This window comes from Octodon degus, unplaced genomic scaffold (genome assembly GCF_000260255.1).
Source record: "Octodon degus isolate 3935 unplaced genomic scaffold, OctDeg1.0 scaffold00057, whole genome shotgun sequence".
NCBI classification, from domain to species: domain Eukaryota; kingdom Metazoa; phylum Chordata; class Mammalia; order Rodentia; family Octodontidae; genus Octodon; species Octodon degus.
Genome location: NW_004524633.1, coordinates 71267 through 77886, shown reverse-complemented (window position 1 = coordinate 77886; position 6620 = coordinate 71267). Strand labels below are relative to the sequence as shown.

The 6620-nt window shown below is 38.3% G+C and overlaps 1 protein-coding gene and 1 pseudogene across 1 annotated transcript in view; both read left to right on the top strand.

The window, feature by feature from the left end:
- Positions 1–6620, top strand: part of CUNH1orf87 (chromosome unknown C1orf87 homolog) — a 54270-nt gene that overhangs the window by 22204 nt on the left and 25446 nt on the right.
- Positions 573–1246, top strand: LOC101562865 (annotated as a pseudogene).

Genomic DNA, 6620 nt, shown 5'->3' with positions numbered 1-6620 from the left:
AAAAAAAAAAAAAAAAAAAAAAAAGAAGAAGGCATAAAGAATCACAAACATAATAGGAGAAATAGAAGAAATAAAGATAAAAATAAAATTTATGTATAGGAAAAACATTATCTTTCTTAATGTGAATAATACCTGAATAATAAGAAGAAAAACATTGAATGATTCATATCAGCGATATCTGTGCTCTTCAAAACTATGAAGGCCAGTAAAAGTTAGGAAAATGTGACAAACTGTACAACTGGGAATTGAAGGGGACATAAAGACTAAATGGAATGCAATAACTAGCATGGCACATGGTCTTAAGAAAGGAGAGTAGGTAAAAACCAACCAGTAATATTGGAATGAAATATAAACTTTGGTTTATCATGATGCAACAATACTGGCTGCTAAATTGTACTACATTAATATAAGATTGTGACAAAAATGGAAATTGATTGGAAAGTGTGAGAGAATTCTCTGTCTTATTTAAAATTTGGGGTAAATATAAAGTATTCAAAATAGTTTATCAGCATGAGCAACCAGGGCCATGGCGTATGCCTTTTTAGGTAGGTTACCACCAGTGACACAGGGCCATGGCGTACGCCTGTCTTTTTAGGTATGTTATCATCGGCGACACAGGTGCTGATAAATCATGTTTACTGCTACAGTTTAGTGACAAGAGGTTTCAGCCAGGGCATGACCTCACTATTGGAGGAGAGTTCGGTGCTCGAATGATCACAACTGATGGAAAACAGATAAAACTCCAGATCTGGGACACTGCAGGACAAGAGTCCTTTTTTTTTTTTTTTTTTTTTTTGGTCAAGAGTCCTTTTGTTCTATCACCAGATCTTATTACAGAGGTGCTGCTGGGGCTTTGCTAGTATATGGTATTACAAGAAGAGATACATTTAACCACTTGACAACCTGGTTAGAGGATGCCCGCCAGCATTCCAGTTCCAACATGGTCATTATGCTTATTGGAAATAAAAGTGATTTAGAATCTATAAGAGAAGTAAAAAAAGAAGAAGGTGAAGCTTTTGCATGAGAACATGGCCTTATCTTCACGGAAACTTCTGCTAAGACTGCTTCCAATGTAGAAGAGGTATTTATTAGTGCAGCAAAAGAAATACATGAAAAAATTCAAGAATGTGTCTTTGGCATTAATAATGAGGCAATAACATTAAAATTGGCCCCCAGCATGCTGCTACGAATGTGACACATGCAGGCAATCAGGGAGGACAGCAGGCTGGGGGAGGCTGCTGTTGAGTCTCTTTTAAGTGTCTAACTGCCCAAGTGGGGCTACTCACTTATTATTACACCCTCTCTGCTCTTGCTCCACTGAGACATGAAACTGTTTGAAATGGCTTTATGTCACAGAAGACTTTAATCCTTTAAGTTCTTGTATAACTTTGAATAAATGGTTAATGTTCACTTAAAAAGACAGATTTTGGGGAGTATATTCATACCTATTTGCATTTGATTTCTAGGTCAACTGATGTGATTATTTTTGTTAAATGTTGTCTAGTGCCCTTAACTACAAGCTGAATTGTATTAAACACTACAAAGTCATCTTGAATATTTTAAATGTTTGTGTAGTTAGGTTTCCCAGTACCTGTGGTTACCTAATGTTTAGTATTATAGAACTGTCCTCAAAAAGTTGTCAGTTTTCAAGGCTATAAGGAAAAGCAAAAGGTCTCTTTTAATTCTGTATTTATCATTTACTTTCTGTATATATAGTTTAATAACCTGCTTGGGTGTAATTTGCCAAGCTTGCATTCTTTAATGCATTTGTCTAAATTCTCTACTATTTAGAGCTTAAAGCTGCAGAAGCATTGTTAGGAGTTGCTTGGACTGAATTTCAAACTTTTTGACATTGTTAAACAAGCATGTTCATGTTTTCTTGTCACTAGTCCAAGAAAAATATGCTTAATATATACTAATAGTATATATTAATATATACTGTTTTAATGCCAAAAGTTTGCTATTTGTCCACAGTTTCCTTAAGAACTCTTTAGAAAAGGACTTGTTTGCCTTAATGAATACTGTTGCATAAAAACAGATTAATGAATGGGGAGGGCAGAAGCGAGAAAACTCTGAGTCTGAGCTACTCCAGGAATAATGAATATCTATGTCTAGATGGTGCGTCATGAGGACTCAGTCTTTCCTTAAACATAATGATGTTTTCTCTTATTCACATTATTTCTTAGTATATTTTCCATGCAGGACAGTTTCTCAACCTTGATATACGGTGACTGTGAAATTTTTCTTTCAGTGGCAATGTATAATCTTTAAGATATGGTTAGCATCTTGTCTGTTTTGAAGTGGATATGACAATACATCTACTGGATGGAGGATCCTATTAAAAAGTAGAAAAAGCTTTAGTAATTACACAATGTGATGATTTTTACCCTGTTTTTCTTTTTTCTCCCTTGGTCTATAATGAAATTGTTATAGCAGTGCAAAATAAAAATCCTATGTATAATAAAAAGCTTATCATAAAAATACATTGTCCCAGTTACTTTTTTGTCATTGCTGGGACAAATATCTAACACCCAAAATGGAGGAAGGAAAGGTTTAAGTAGCTCACAGTTTCTGGAGGGTTCAGTCTATACTCAGCTGACTCCAAGGCAGAGCGGCACGGGGCAGAGGGCAGCCTTTCATGGGGGTGGCAGAGCAGAGAGCAAAGAGCATGTCAGCAGGTCAGGCAGCAGCCAGCCTCTCCACCCTCCTCACAGTGTAATGCAGATTACCTGTCCAGGGCAGATGCAGCATCTACACCCACAGTAATCAGTCACAAACTACAGAAGCCACTTCATGACCAAAGAAACAGCTTGGGATATAGCTCAGTGCCAAGACCATGCATTTTATCTCCAAAATATGTTTGTATTAGGCAAGAGATGTTGCCACAGGGTAAATTTTATCAATCAAGCATAACAATCCTAAATATTTATGCATATCGTAACATGGTGGTACACACCTATATTCCCAGTACACTTGGAGACTGAGATGAAAGGATTGTAAACTCAGGCCCAGCCAAGGCTATTTGGTAACTTATGGAGATCCTGTCTCAATATAAATAAAATAAGATAAAATAAATAAAAGTAAATAGATGGGGATATGTCTCAGTGTGAAGGTTCTAGGTTCAATAAAATAACAGAACAGTACAGCAAAAAGAAAAAAAAAGTCATAGGTTCAAGTTACATGGAGCAGAATTGGAATTCAAAAGAGAAATAGGAATATTCAAAATTGCAGTTGGACACTGTCAGTAATTGGTAGATTGAGTGGACAAAGTATCAGTAGTGATGTGGACATCTTGAGCTGTGTTACTTACCCTTAACCCGAGTGGCTCTTACAGAACACTCCATGCAACACTGGTGCACAGATTCTGTTTAGGGCAACATGGGAAACTGAAAGGATAAACAATATCTGGACCCATGAATCAGGTGTCACCAAATGTAGAACAATTAAAATTCTACAAAGTACAGTAAGATATTCTTGTATCTAGGTCTCATATTCAAGGATTTATCTACTCGTAGATCAAAAATATTCAAAATAAAAAATTGCACCTTCATTGGACACACAGAGAACATTTTTTGTGTCTTTATTTCCTACACAGTGCTGTGGATCAACTGTTTACATTAAATTTGCATTATATTAGGTAGTATAAGTAAGTAGTCTAGAGATAGGTTGCTGTTATGTTGATCCACTGTGTCAACTTGAGAAGTTTAGAAACTTCATTGTGTCAATTTGACAAGTTTAGAAGTTTAATCAAGGGGGCTGGTGAGATGGTTCAGTGGTCTAAAGCACCTACTTAGAACAAGCTTAGCAAAGCACAGGGACTGCGGTTCCATCCCCCAGCACCACATGCCAGCCAGCCCTGCCCCCTGGGGGGCTGAGCTGGCGACACACACACACACACACACACACACACACACACACACACAAATAAATAAATAAATAAATAAATAAATAAATTTTAAAAAAAGAAAACAATTAAACAAAAAAAAGAAGTTTAATCAAGTATCTTAGCAGGGGGTCAGAGTCCTCACTATGTAAACATCCTCATCCTATTCAGGAAGAAGTTATGGAGATGGTATGAGTGCTACACCCCCTCTATGGTGGGTAACCTGCTTACAATATAAGGGAGGAAAAGAGGCTTGCTACCCCCTTTTGCTCTTGCTGTTTGTGCTGTCTTCTGTTGCCTTGCTGTGTTGCCCCTTGCCATGCTGCTCTGCTTGGAGATGGCTGATTATAGACTGAAGCCTCTACAAACTATAAGCTAAATAAACCTTTCCTACTTTAACTTTGGGTGTCTGGTATTTTGTCTCAGCAATGAGATAAAAGTAACTAACACAGTTACTGTCTAGGGGAAGATATGTGTAGTTGACACACAAAAGACAGCAAAGAAATTTATGAAATAGACAAGAGAGGGGCTGAGATTAGGCAGAGGTCTGTTTCTGGAAAGGAAAAGAGGACTAAACAACTGCAGTAGGAGTGTTTATTTATACTTCTGGAAACTTCGTATGGGGAGACACAAGGTTGCTTAGTAACTAATGACTGAAATTGTCTAAGCAGGATGCTTTCTCAAGACTGAGGTAGCTGACTGTGTTACACACTGTGGCCTTGTCTTTTGCCACCACCCTTATGTAACCAAATTACAGCATCATCCACTCCCTACATGCTTTGATCACAATGAAATTGAATTAAAAATCAAAAGTCTTTTAAGAAATTTGAATATCTCCAAATATTATGAAACTACGTATACTTCTAAATAGCCCATCAACAGGTAATTTTCAAAGAAAAATGTATAAAATATTTTGAAATGAAGTAACATGTAAACATGACATCTCAGTAACCCCTGGCCTTTTCTTTGTTATTTGCATTTCATGTCTAATCCATTATTACTCAGTTTGGGCCTGCCCTCAGAGTCTAACCAGGAGCTGGTCCTGGTTCTCACCTTCTCCATTGTTATTTAGTATATGCTATCCAAACTATCATTTTATTTCTCTCAGATCAATAAAGCAGCCTCCTAAATGAACTCTGCTTCTGCACTGCCCCTAGTCTGTCCTCAAATCAAGACATACAGGTAATCTAAACCTAAAATGGAACAGCACTGTTCTGCTCCCAATGCTGCAGGAGCCCCTATGTACCTGTCACTCAGAGCTAGGGTTGAAAGTGCAACAGGTCTACAAAGACTTACACAGGATTCCTGATCCTCTATCATTTCCTGCTTCCATCTGGAACTTCTGTAGCCCATTTCATTCCAGATCCACTGTGCCTCGTCCCCATCAAGTGGCAGGCAGACATGTGCCTTCACACCTATCCTGATCTTTCCCTTCGCTCACTTGGGATGCTGTTTCCCAGATACCCTCATGCTAACTTCTTCCAGACTACTCAAGTCTCAGTGCAGTTACAGTAATGCCACTATGTGAGGTTGCATTTCCCACTCTTTCTTCCCTTTAACATGCTGTCCTGTTGTTTTCTCACACATGCTTCTCATCTTCTAAGTGATGAGGCAGTCTGCTGATTCATCATGTCTATTATTACTGTAGTCTTGCCCAGAAGGCAAGGGGTTTTACTTCCTTGTCACTATCTGTAACTATATATTTAGGTACAGAGCATCTCGATTTAACATCCACCCAGAGATCTCCATATGCAGGCTGGGGATGTATCTCAGTGGCCCAGTGTTAGCCTGGTAAGCATGAGGCCCTGAGTTCAACCCTTGTACCAAAAGGCAAAAATATACCTCCATAGGGACAAGAAATTTAACTGTTTTCCCCTCATTATGCTCCCAACATCTAACCAAACACTTGTATTGATAAGTATGCTGTAACTCAAAAATGAGGTAGGCTCAAAAGTTTAAAAAGTGCTTTATTTTTGCTGGTATCCAGCGGCAACACCCGACACAATGTGCCAAAGTGCGCACTGAAGTGGGGGAGCGTGGGGTTTATAAGGCTTAAAACTGCAAAGCAAGTGGGGTACAACTCAGGGAGTTCAAGGAGACATGGCAGCTGTTGAGACTAGATATGGTTAGGGGTCTGGAGAGGTTATTGGAATTTAAGGGTGTAGGAACAGCAGTGGGCGTTTTTGGAACTCAAGGGTGGGGTGAGGGCTTGCGGAAACAGAAGTTCTGTGAGATAGGCACATTTTACAGCAGCTGACATGGTTCACTAAGATGGCACATACAGAACAGGATGGCAGCACTGTGGTCAGGTTATAACAAAGTACACAGTAAAGATCTGATAAATTCATGCTTTCACTTATTTAAGAAAACATTTATTAAATACCTACTTCTACTAAGGACCACTGTAGACACTGGAAATTTCAATACAAATAAAATAAAACTCCCTCCTTCATGAAGTGTATATTCTAGTGGGAAAGAGAATAAGCTAGAATATGTGGCATATCACATGATTGTAAGAGCAACACACTCAAGAAAAGTGGAGTAAAGTTTATGGGACTCATCAACCCATAAACAAATGAATAATGAGGCCAGTTCTTTGAGCCTAATCAGTGACTTTCTACTGGATTGTTTTTGGACATGGAAGTTTCCCATCTTTAAAATCTTGGGTGTTTGGGTAAAAGTGAGAAAGGTGGCTAAGCTTGAAAAATAGACTGTGAACTAGTAGCTGAGAAAAAAA